We start from the raw sequence: 12,975 nt of genomic DNA, 5'->3' as shown, positions 1-12,975 counted from the left end.
GCAATAACGAATAAAACAATGATTATATAAATGGATGAATATATAATAAGTTATAAAAAAGAAACAATTATTTACGATGGAGTGAGGAGGAGGAGTTGAGGAGTCTCAGCCTGAGGAAAGAAGCTGCTCTGTAGGCCGGTGGTACCATCAGCAGATACTTCCCGATTGCTTGGCAGACGGCAGCAGGGTGAACAGGCTGTGGCTTGGTGGTGGACTGTCTTTTGGTATCCTCTGGGCTCTGCTCAGCCTCCTGACCTCATTGATATCACTGACTCTCAGTAGTTGAATACCACTGATGTTCTGGGCAGTTTGAATCATTCTCTGCAGAGCCCTTGGGCTTTGCACATACTTTGTAATGTTTTCAGTCAGGATGTTTTCTATTGCTACTCTATAAAAGTTAACAAGAACTTGGCAGATATATGCAAATGATTCTACTTTACTTGTGTCTTGTAAACAGTGTTAATTTTGACAAGAATTTTGAATTTAGTTTTAGTCTTAGTCACTAACTGAAAATCATTTAAAATTTAGTTTAGTCTTAGTCGCTTCACTGAAAATTGCAGTTGGTTTAAGACACATTTTAGTCTTTTATTTTGTTTTCGTCAAGATTTCGTCTGTGGAATCCAGTTTTTGTCTAATTTTAGTCAAAGTTTCAGTCATAATTGTCTCAGACAGTGTCATGTAATGGACTTTGAACTGTGCATTTGCTCAGTAGGCTGAGAATCCTCACAGGTCATCCTATTTATTTTCTGCATACATAGCGCTGTGACTGGATTTACAGTAAAAGTGAAGCAGACCCTGTAGACATGGCACACTGCCCTCCTTATTTGCATACAACCTGGAGAAATACAAATACTGTGAAGTGATTTGGTCCAACTTATATTCCTGGGGGGGGGTGCGGGGGGTGTCATTTTTTTTAACAAGACTCCTCTGAAATACAAATTATTAAAAAACACACAGTGATAGCAAAACAAAAACAGTTCCCTCCAGAGCTTGTTGTGTTCAAAACTGGTAGGAGGTTGAGCAAAATGCAGAGATTAACATCAAAAAGACATTCATAGCAACCTAAAACAGATTGTTGTTTGCTCAAAGACTCACTTGAGACAGTGAGTGGCACTGACTCCTTGGAAACGAAATGCATCGTCTTTTTTCAGATAGAATATAAGAGAAATATTTTCATAGGTCGGCTCTCCTCTTCCTTCCCACCTCACATGCTGGTGAAGATGAGGCACTCATCTTTGAGTGGCCAGCAGCAGCTAAAATAGTTTCTTTTCAGGTTTAAGATAGCTAGCCTAGTTTAAAGCCATGAATGTTAGCTTGCCTTGTTGTTATCTATCAGCGGGCACCCGACATGCACCTGGCATGCACCAAGCAGGTGGAAAAAAATATCCAATGAGATGGGCAGTGAAAGAATTTGACTTGCACTTTCAGAAGTGATTGGTTAAAAATGAAAACAACAGCCAGGTTGTCCGCCTGAACACAGACAACATTTTCGTCTCATCTTTAGTCGTCAGGGCATTTTATTATATAATAAAATATTTATTTATTTTTTTTATTTATTTATTTTTTCATTTGTCGTTACAATTTAGTCATGCAATAAAATGACGTCAACAAATATTTATTGTCAGAATTTTCGTTGACAAAATGAACACTGCTTGTAAAGGTAAACAGAACAGTGTGTGAGTATTTGGTTAACTGATAACAGGATACTCCTCCAGAAAGGCATAAGCTCGGTGAACTTCAATTAGCAGTACAAATAGTGTTACATATTTGGGATGTGAACTAGATCAGTAGCTATCTGGTGAGTCAGTGGTTTTTTAAATTATTTTGAAAATCAACCAAAAGATACAATTTTTAGCCAGGAAAAACGATTCTACCCCCTCCTGGTCTAAAGGACTTACATTGTAGTTATGCTCGGATCAATTTAAGGCTTGTAGGAGCATTAATCCAATGTACAGCAGCAGAATAAAAGCCATGTAAAGGTGATTTCTGAGTAACATGTAGCCAGATTTATATTATTAAAAATCACTATATGTCTTGACTTGACTCATGTTATGTTTTTTTTTTGTTTCTGTTGTGTCCTGTGTTGTATTTTGGAGGACCACAAGGGGAAGATGGAAGCCTTTATTAAGGTTGTTTTCATCCTCAGTGATTTAAACTACTGCTGTGCAAAAGCTATTGTGTATTTTTAATGATCAAATGAATTTAATCAATCAGTTATTAAGATATTAAGATGAGATATTAATAATGAGTGCTAAAACTATAGAAGGCATTTGAGGAAAAACGTATGAGTATTAGTCGAAGAGGTATGCAAGGTCGTCCTCTACACAAGATGGCAGGACTTGACATCCCACTTGTGAGTGCGGAACTGCAGGATTTGGCCAGGGAGTCTCACCATATGTTTCTGCCAGTAGGAGGCCTCCATGCTTGCCACATGAGAGCTGCTTCACCCACTGCCAAACCTGGAATTCACACACAGTGAACATGCTCAGTGCACTGAGAGATGAGTAAGACAGAGGGTGGTGACCTAAAAAGCTAAAATGTCCTAAATTTTTGCAGTCACTGCAAACCCACTAAGTTTGTGGCTGAAGTAGATGGTTTGATGTTTTGTCAGCCTTTATATCATTGTGGTTGGAGTCAAAGGTTGAAGTGGTGATGTGGGGAAAATCATCAGTGACAATGAAGACAACAGAGTGGAAGCGCTGCTGGGTCTTCTTGTTGATTGCAACACAGGTGCTCTTTGGATACTTCAGATACTAGCAGGTATTTACCAGGTGTACATAAAGAAAGGATTAAGTTAATTTTGCATTATTTTCATTCCCTTTTCCTAATGGTCTGGATTTACCTCCAACTTCATTTCCCTTCTCTTTTACTACTCACTTTCTTTCATTCCTTTCTTTCCCTAGGGTGTTTTTTCTTTTTTTCTTTTCTTTTTTATTATTTTATTTTATTTTATTTTTATTTTGTTTTATTTTATTTTCTCATTATTTTTTCATTATTTTTCATTTCATTTATTTTTTTTTCATTGTTATATTTTTATTTTTGTCTTTTTTTCCTTTTTTTCTTTTTTCTTTTTATTTATTTATTCATTTATTTTTGTTCTTTCTTCTTTTCTTTTTTCTTTCATCTTTAATTTCTCTTTTTTACCTTTCCCCCTCTTTTTTTCTTTATTTTCTTGTCCCCCACCCCCATTTCTTCACTTGGATATACTTGGTGTCTGGCCAGTGGGTGTGTGTTCTGACAGGGAACTTCCCACCTACTCAACTCATTAGTGTAACACAGCATAGGTGTGCAAGTTACCTATGTTGGTCGATACGCGTTGGTCTTTTTTTTTAACTCTTTTGGACCAGTTTTGCCATGTAAAATAAAGGCATTTTAACTTCACATAAGCTCTACAGTGTGCCTTGGTGTTTTTGAAGGAGGCTTGTTATTTTTTGATTTTTTACTGAGACATTTAGACCTATGCAACAAGCCCTTCATCATCAGTGACAATATTTTGTCCTGAGCAATAAAGTTCTCACAGTGAGTGTCATGATGATGGGAAGTTTATTTTTGCATGACTCAAAGAAAAATGCTCATGTCTGGCAGGTCCTGAGTGCTTGATAAAAACACACTGAATTCATTTAATGAGCTGTTATCCCTGAGGACATCAAACTGAATTTTTCCACTGAAGTCTTTGGCTGGAAACATCTAAAAAGTCTGAGCCGTCAAATTTAAACTGCCTCAATTCCAAGAAGGATCATAATGTTGATATTCGTCTCATTTAATGCAAATGCACATTTCCATATTGATTACTGAAAGTTTATGTTTTCTGCTCAGTCTCTCCTGTAAATAGCTGCTCAAAGTGCTCCATGCTCCCTTGCATCGCTGGTTGTATAAATTTTCATTGATAATGGGAGTCAATCACTCTTTGATCTGCTGTGAACCAACAAACAAACAGATGAAAACGAATGCATTAGCAGGGCGCTTAGGAAGCAGTGTCAAAAACCAGACATTTCACCTGAAATAAATGGGAACTTTGCACTAAACTTTCCAAAGCACAACAATTTTTTATTTATTTTTATCTGAGTAGATACTTACTTTTTGGGCCAGGCCGTACTTGCTTTTTAATTCATGCTTGACTCATTCAGATGCGATAGTAACTGCGTTATGTTTCAGGTAGGAATTGGACTCGATAGCAGATACGCAGACAAGGAGTAAGGTAAAAATAGGATTTTATTGAACGTGCTAATGAGGAATCTTGTAGCTGGGAAGTCTTGGGAACAACAGGTAGGGCACAAGGTTCTGAGGTGGAGAGTAGTTCATAGATATGCTGGAGCACTCAGGTGGTGAGAGTACTTACACTGAGGGCACGAGGTGGTGGAGGCGCTGGTGACTTCACTGATCCAAAAGCAAAGGAAAAATAATAAGGATAATGAGTAACACTAATTACACTTGTAACTGGCCAACAATACCACTAAACAGCAGAAACAATCTGGTGGCGATTCTTCAGCAGTCCGCAGTCTTTATGCTATGGTGATTGTGATGAGTCCCAGCTGAGTAGCAGCCAGCTCGCAGCCACCTGGAGAACCACGCCCAGCCTCTGCCGAAAAAGGAAGTACAGGAAACACAACACCTCTCCACAGCACATAATGGAAGCCCAAGTTTTCCAAAACACAAACTGAAACTTGAAACTGCTTTGTAATTTTTGAGAGGTTTGCACCTCAGCTGACTGGCTTTGGTTGAGCTTGAATGTGGACAAAAGCCTGACATTCAGACGTTTCTTTGTGTGCAGAGGCAGCCTGGGTAATAATACAGCAGTGGTTCTCAGCCTGTTTTGGGCCAGCACCCCCCTATCTGTTGCCCAAGCCCTTTAACATCCTCATCAAATAAAATGTAGGCTAAGTGTAAAAACGCATGTCACTAAATGCCAAGTAACAGATTTGATTTATCTGGACAGTTGTAATATCATTACCTGAAGTTTCCCTTTATTAATTGTTATTATTAATTATTTGTGATCGGTAAGATCCTTAAATATCTGTGATGTTCATATCAATGTGCAATATCAGTATTGTTTGTTCATATTTCATTATTCCTTGTTTATATTGTTTGGTTTGATATTTAATGTCCTTTTTACTGATGCCCTCTATGTTTGCTATCCACTTTTACTGCTGTAATACCTGAAATTTCCCCACTGTGAGACTAGTAAAGGTATATCTTATCTTATCTTATCTTATCTTATCTTATCTTATCTTATCTTATCTTATCTTATCTTATCTTATCTTATCTTATGAGTATAACTGGCAAAATGGTCCCAGTGATGATTTGATTTTGAACTGGCTATTTTATTGCTAATTAGTCTACCAATAAATGTTCTTTTATATAGGTCTATATTTTAATAGCGTTATAGTGTGACGCTATATGCTAAGTTGCTTTCATGGAAAGTCCAACAGTGGAATGTGCCTCTGTAAATTTGTAACCACGGCAATAACACGCCTTTCAAAGTGTATTGTCAGGAGAGATGAATGCTTTCACGAGGATGAGACTCTTATTTCCTCGATGGGGAGTACTAAGGAGGAGAGCATCCATTTTCTGGAGTTGACAGTGTGCACTGCATGTTGGTGAAATTTTATATATGATGATACTCTGTCCCTTGGAAGGCATTATGGACAACTATCTCATCTAATCGCATTGGTGTAAACTGCGGACCATGTTCTTTTCCAATGAGTTTCAGCGTGTCTCGTCGTAAATTTGAACTCACCTTAAAGAAACGACTGCCAAGAATACCTCAATGCTCCCATGTCAAAAGTACTGCTTTCAATGCTGGAATGACCCAAAGATGTGCAGACTGACTTTTACTTTCCTTCCATGTCTTAAGACCTGTATTCAGTAAGCAGTCGTTTCACCTTGGGGGATCACAGCCCCATGTGCTCTCCCCTCCGAAAGCAGAAGCTTTCAATATGTAGTGCTCTTGACAGCAGTTATTTAGCCAGGTATTAGAGAGGCCCACAGAGACTGCAACTTACTGTGATTGATTAGACACACACACACACACACACACACACACACACACACACACATACAGAGGGCCCATGCAAACACTCACTAATACTGTTGTGCCAATATGCAATGCTGGACTATTGATGACTGGTAATGCAGATGAATAATCAGTCCACTTTTTGAGCAGTGTTGGCAGGTGAGTAAGCCCAGATCAATAAATGGTCAGAGAGTCTAATCGATGAGAAAGAGCTGTTTGGGTGCATTAGCCCAGAGTCTGGGAGAAAGGCAAAGGTGTGAACTGTTGAAGCAGATACCGAATTTTGTTTTTGCAAGTCCAATGTGTTGGTCCACAGCGCAATATTACCAACAGCTTTGTCTGTTGCTGTCTGTATCCTCTGCTCATTGTGCACATACTATCTGTGATCTACACAAGCTGATCACTCACATGTCTACACAGGTAAAACACAGTCTGAAGAACACTAACTTGCTGCTCTTGATGATATCTTGGCATATATTTTGTTTATTCTGTTTCTTGTACAGACTGTGTGTGTATTCGCACACAAACAGGACCCTGATGGACAAGTGAGGCAATTAACTTTCCTTTAATTTTCTCTATCTCAATCTCACATTCTAACTTGCTTGTTGTAACTAACATGTTTACAGTAATGGATAATCAGTCATGTGTCTGCATAGAAAAAAAAAATCAATCGTAGTCTTAAAACAAGTTTAAGCTCAATACAGGTCCACTGTAGGATGTCAGCACACGGGAGCTCTGTCTCTGGGTCAGTGATGAACATCTCCCAGTGTGGATGTGAACCTGACCTTTGCTACAACACCTCCAGAAGCACGTGCCAGAACAGTCCTCCTTCTTCCACCTCTCCTACATCTACGCTAAGCTCCCACACACACTTGCTCCAGAGCATCTCACCTTGTATTTATATCCTCAGTGACAGTCATGCTACTACCTGCCTCTTCATGTGACCCACTCACCCAGTTTCCCTTTCATGATGTTTTCATTTCTTCAGTGTGAGACCTCTGTGACCTAACTCTAGTGCTGCAACATTTCACTTTGTCTGCTTTTTCTTTCCGTCCATTTCCATCGTTCTTGCTTTTATATATTAGTTAGTTTCTATTAGGGTAAAACGAAAGAGAGAAATCCTCCGTTTTTTGCACTGGGGTTAAATTGGACCTTCACCCTCTCTCTGGTATCACAGCTTTGTCAACTCTTTCGGACGCCTTTGAGACATAGGCTCCCACTGACCAAGCAAACATAGAATCTTGGACAAACAGGTAAGCTGTTGCGCAAAGAGTGAAATCAATGGGGAAAATCGTGGCCATGCTCAGGATGAGTCCAGCACCATCAAAGCTGTCTATACATTTTAATTTTCAGCAAAAGTATTAATATTGTTTCCTCTTAAGCATCACTCTGATGTGGCATTACTTATATATTTATATTATTTTGGATTATGTTATATTTGAAACAATTCAGACAACAATTAGTTCTTCTTTACTTGGATCCCCGTTAGCTTCAACAAAGTAATCGCTAGTCTGCCTGGGGTTCCTACAAAGCAAGAACAACAAAAGACAACAATCAAAGTCACATGTTGTCAAAAAAGCACAATATAAGATTCTACACATGAAACTCCAAAGAGTAGCTACCTATGAGAAAAGAACAAAAGAACAAAAATTGTCACACAATCATGACACCAAACCATGACCAAAAACAAATAAAAAGGTGAACAACGATCTGTTTTTAATCTGTTTGAAATTGGCTGAGAGCATATTCCAACATTAGTCTTTTAGCACAGACAGAACAATGAAGAACTAATCTTGCTCCTCTGTTCTGTATAATTTAAAGCCTTTTTTTTTTCTTTTTCTTTTTTTTTTTAAAGATATTTTTCAGCTTCACTTGACCAGATGACTGGGCAGTACTCCAGGAGTGACAGAACAAGTGACCCAACAACATCAATTATAACAGAAGATGGAACATATGCAGAATATTTCCTTGAAATAGTGATGCCCTTTCCCATCATGGAGACAGTGTAATCAATCTGGTCAGACCAAGGGAACAAGTTATCTAATTTAACTCCCAATAATTTGGCTTGAGTGACCTGCTGAACTGAGATCCGATCCAGAGACATGTTGAGCACAGTGGCATCAGCAAGAACAATCCTACTGCCAAATACATTTAGTTTAGGTAATGTTCAGTACTTATCTGTTCATTTTCACCCAAACAGGTATATAACTTGACAGGCAGATTATCTTTCAGCTAATATAAAGTATACATAATTATATCAGTACCTTTAATAACATATGGTAAATCATTAATAAAAACTGAAAATAAAACTGTCCCCAAGCAACTCCCTGAAGAAAGCAGTGAATAACGTCTAACGACTGGATTCTGGTCATCTTATTAACCTTATTCCCGAGGCTACATATATTTCAGATAGATTTCAGACTTGATGTGTATGTAGTTATGTTATTCAGACACAAATCGAACAAAAAAAACCATAAAAAAGTAGCCATTGGACATGAACAACAACCTCATAAACCCCCATATTAAAGAAAGTAAAATGAATGAATGAATCTAAATGAGTCGTAGATACCACCAAAGTATGAATGGAATTAGCAAACATCAGATTGTTCAGGTCATGTATCTTGTTCCTGTCGCAGACTTTCACCTGTACAATTACCAGGGTTTGTTAGAGACTTTTAAAGGGCTTAATGTCATCATCAGTCGATGACTGAGTTAGTGCAGAAAGTAAGTGACATCTGTCAGTCATCATAACACGATTAAAGTCAGTCACACCCAAAGCACCAAATGAAGAGTCCTGAGATCAAATTTGAGTGGCAATGACAGCTTCATTACCTTTGTTATTGTTCACCCAGGGGTTGTTGTCACTTATACTTGCCCAGCTCTGTAATATCCCTGATGACCAGCACTTTTGCCTCCTCTAGTGAGCCATTTAGATTAATGAACACTTTGCAGTTTGTGGCCCACGTTGTTTGGATCCCTTCTGTTTCCTCAGGAAACGTGCTCGTCTGGTGATATCTGCATTTTTCTTGATTAGGTGGTCCTTGACATACACACTGGTACCCCTCAGCTTTCTCCCCTGCCTGAGCAGTGCATTTTTTCTGCCTTATGCTCACAAAGCAAATTATGATCACAGTTTTCTCACAGGTTTTTTGAGGGAGAGGATGACATGCCTCAATATCATTGCTGTCCATAGATATTCCCCTGCTGTCCAAGAAGGCAATCACCTTTTGCTTGAGGGAGACCAGGTCTAGCTCGGTTTGCTCTCTGCCATTCTCCAAGCCTCTGACAATCAGGTCGTTCATGCGAGAATATTGCTCCAGGTCAGCCACTTGGCCCTACCACTTGGTGCTATCACTTCACCCTTTTCAGTATTTTGTCTTTGCAGAGCCTTTACTTGTGCCATCAGGTCCACTGCCATTTTAACGACGTTAACAATCTCTCCTGACATAAACTTTAGTGATTCCTTTATGTCCTCCAGGTCCTCACTGGCTGCTTGCGTTTTGCTTGGTAATCTTATGGAAAATAATACAAGACTGCAAAAAAAGAAAACCACCAAATTTTCACTCCACATAGCCAGGCTAATTAGACATAGTGAGTCCTGTTCGATGTGGGTCTGAGTTCAAAATCAAAGTTGTAAACCAGGCAAATCCAATAATATATTCCAGTGCCAACTGAAGTCCGAAGTCTTTGTCTAAATTTGCTCTGCAGGTGTGTCTGGATTAACCAAGCTGAAACTATCTAGCCTATGCTATCTTGCAGGCTTACCAGTGCTGCACGCTCAAATCTGTTTTCATGAATCGTTGTCATGGTCCAGTTGTTGGTTAATGCCAAAATCTGTCCAGAGGCAGAAATCTAAAATCTAAAACCAATGTCTTTCAGAGAAAGACAGAAAAAGTGACACAGACATAAACAAATATAAACAAAATACATCTGTCTTTACCTAAAGCTCCTGTAAACTTGTAAACTCAAACTGTAAACTCCTGTCTTACATAAACCTGCATTGAAGAAGTGAACACATCATGAAAGGGGAACTGGGTCAGTGGGCCACAGGAAGAGGCAGGTAAAAGCATGACTGTCAATGAGATTAGAAAATACAAGGTGAGATTGTCTCGAGCAAATGTGTGTGAGAAGTTAGCGCAGATGCAGCGAAGGTGGACGGACGAGGATGTTATAGTCTGTGTGAATCATCAATCAGAATCATAACAGAGGAGGTTTTGAACAGTGCTGAGTCTAAATATGTCTTAAGTCTACCATTGAGTTTTCTATGCATACACATTTCCTGACCATCCATTACTGCACACAAAAGTTAGAAACTGTGATGGAGACAGTGAGAAAATAAAGAAAAAAAAACAAAAATGCATGCAAGCAGGATTCTTCACTCTGAGCCAAGCTGATAAAGAGAAATGAGTAAAAGAAACAGGCTGTGTATGACAGAATAAACAGAGGAAAGTGACAATATATTGTCAACGAGCACCTTTGACTTTTACGCTGAAAAGATCACAGAAAAGAACTGAACTCTAGTTAAAACAGAGTGTCTAAGAATGAGAGCGATTGAATTCAGTTTGCTGGCACAATCCAGCGGCTGAAAATAGAAAAAGACTACAGCTTGCCTTTACTTCAAGAGACAGCAAGAATACAGAGAGAGATAAAAGAGGCTTAAAAACAGATTTACAGGCTAAACTACATGGGATAAAATGAAGAAAGAAGGAAAAAGTCAATGCTCTGTGCTTCTCAGAGACTCTTAGCTATCATTTATTGATCTGGTCATACTTGCAAGTCAATACTGCTCAAAAACAGGACTGATTATTCATCTGCATTAGCAGTCATCAGTCAGTACTGGACTGCATATGTCCAACCGTGCGTATGTGTGTGTTTATCTGCCAGTGTGTTTGAAGTGTGTGTGTGTGTGTGTGTGTGTGTGTGTGTGTGTGTGTGTGTGTGTGTGTGTGTGTAATTTGTGATCGATCACAGCGTGTTAAGTTGCAGTCTCTCTGGGCCTCTCCCCTACCTGGCTGAACAACTGCTGTCAACAGCTCTACAATATGAATGCTGCTGCTTCTGAATAGAGAGAACAAGAGTTCATGGCTCTTCGTGCAGTGTTGGCCTGTAAAAGAACCCAACCTTAAATTCAGCTCTACACAACAGGACCAAATATAAGTCCATTTTTAAACTTGGGCACTCCCAAGTTAAAGAAAGTTAAAGAAATGGGAACATCTAAATCACTCTTCCAGGTTATCAATCACTATCCTCAGTGTTTGACTGACACAGAAATAAGCTTTGTCAACCAAAGTAACAAAGGGAGGAAATCTGAGAGGCAAGAAAGCTATTTACCTGCAATGACAGCAGACCAAGAGAATGTGCTGAGTAAGGACAACCAGGGAGCTTTGAGTTATAGAAAAAGATTTTGGTTAAAAACACATTTCAGTCACATGCGAAAGCAGCTTAGAAATGATTGAGGCAATTAGCTAAAATATTTTTGCACGTTTACTTTTCCCATTAACTCTATTTAGTATTTATCATCAACCAAAATCACTCCTAGCAGCAAAAACAATGTATCAACAGAGAGCTTCCATGTGACAGTCATTGCACTCTTTACTGCACCACCCATCTCATCAGCTAAAAGCCATAAAGCCTTTTTTGCTTTATTCAACCTTAAATATGGAATGTTTGTCTCCCCTTCTGGCAATGAGAGTATTTACACAGACTCTATTGACACTCATGACGCTAGTCATAGTCTCCCCCACACTCCTACATGTGCTAGCCCACTCCATCAATATGGTCACTCCCCCTTCAGCTCTGGTAAACCAATCATTGCTGGTTGACGCACAGTACATCGCTACTGGTGCACCAGTGCCAGAATTAATCAGCACTGCCTTTGTGGAAAGGCTCTGCTGTTTGAGGGAGCTGTCAATACAATGAGCAGCAATGAGGATTGTGCTGGGAGAGCTAAACCATACTGACAGATACATGGACAATATATATATCCCAATAAAGGCAACAGTACCAAAACCATCGCACATAAAGTCCATGCAATACACCTGCATTAATACTGGATGTTACCTGTCAGCTGCTTGCCAAGTTGATGAATGAAGGAGCAGTCAGACATAAACTTGCTTTCATTTCAGTGGGGAACTGTGTAAGACGTAGTCGCAAGGGTGGTCAGGACTGACCTGTCATTCAGGTCATTGAGTGTATTCTTGTTAATATAATACAAGTAGAGGTGGTACACGTGATGGTCGTTGGCTGCAGTAATTGCAACAAGCATGGTAGAAAATAATGACAAGTGTTTGATACCAAGCTGTATAATTTACTATTTTTGAATGCTGCTTTTAGCATGTTAGCCATGTTAGCTCCTGTAGTTTATACTTACGACCCTGCACACACAATTTCCATCTATGGATAGTGAAGAAGGAGTGAAACTGCTGATGCAAGCCTGACTTCACTGCTCTGCCAAGCATGGAAAAAGTATCATTTCTGTTTTAGAAAAGGCAAGCTGCTACCTTTTTAAGAATATTATTCATTGGTCATGCATTTACACATTGTCATGACCATTTCAGATCTTCTCCTTGTGTAGTAAGTTGTTGAAACAGTCATATAAGTTATATACTTTGGACTGTAAAGTAATTGGTAGCTTAGCTTATATCTTTCAAGTAGTGTCCTACAAATGGTATATTAGCACAGTGCTGTACAAAGATAGTACATCCTTTGTTGCAGTTGCTACTGTCAAAATCCTCTGAAAAAATAAATTGAACTTAATAAAATATGACCAACATTTTAAATGTATCCTGAACCTGCCGGTTCAACATGTCAATGTGTGTTAGTGTCAAACAATAGTTCTCATGTGATGTTTAGCTGTTGTCTCAATTGTGTGTCCGTGTTCATCTGCTTTACTGTGACGTTAATCCGATTTAGCCATCAAAGCAAACCGAGGACACAGGGTTGGCAACCAGTAAGAGAAAGTC

Source organism: Chaetodon trifascialis, chromosome 5 (assembly GCF_039877785.1).
Source record: "Chaetodon trifascialis isolate fChaTrf1 chromosome 5, fChaTrf1.hap1, whole genome shotgun sequence".
Classification (NCBI taxonomy): Eukaryota; Metazoa; Chordata; class Actinopteri; order Chaetodontiformes; family Chaetodontidae; genus Chaetodon; species Chaetodon trifascialis.
Note: the sequence above shows the minus strand (reverse complement) of the source record.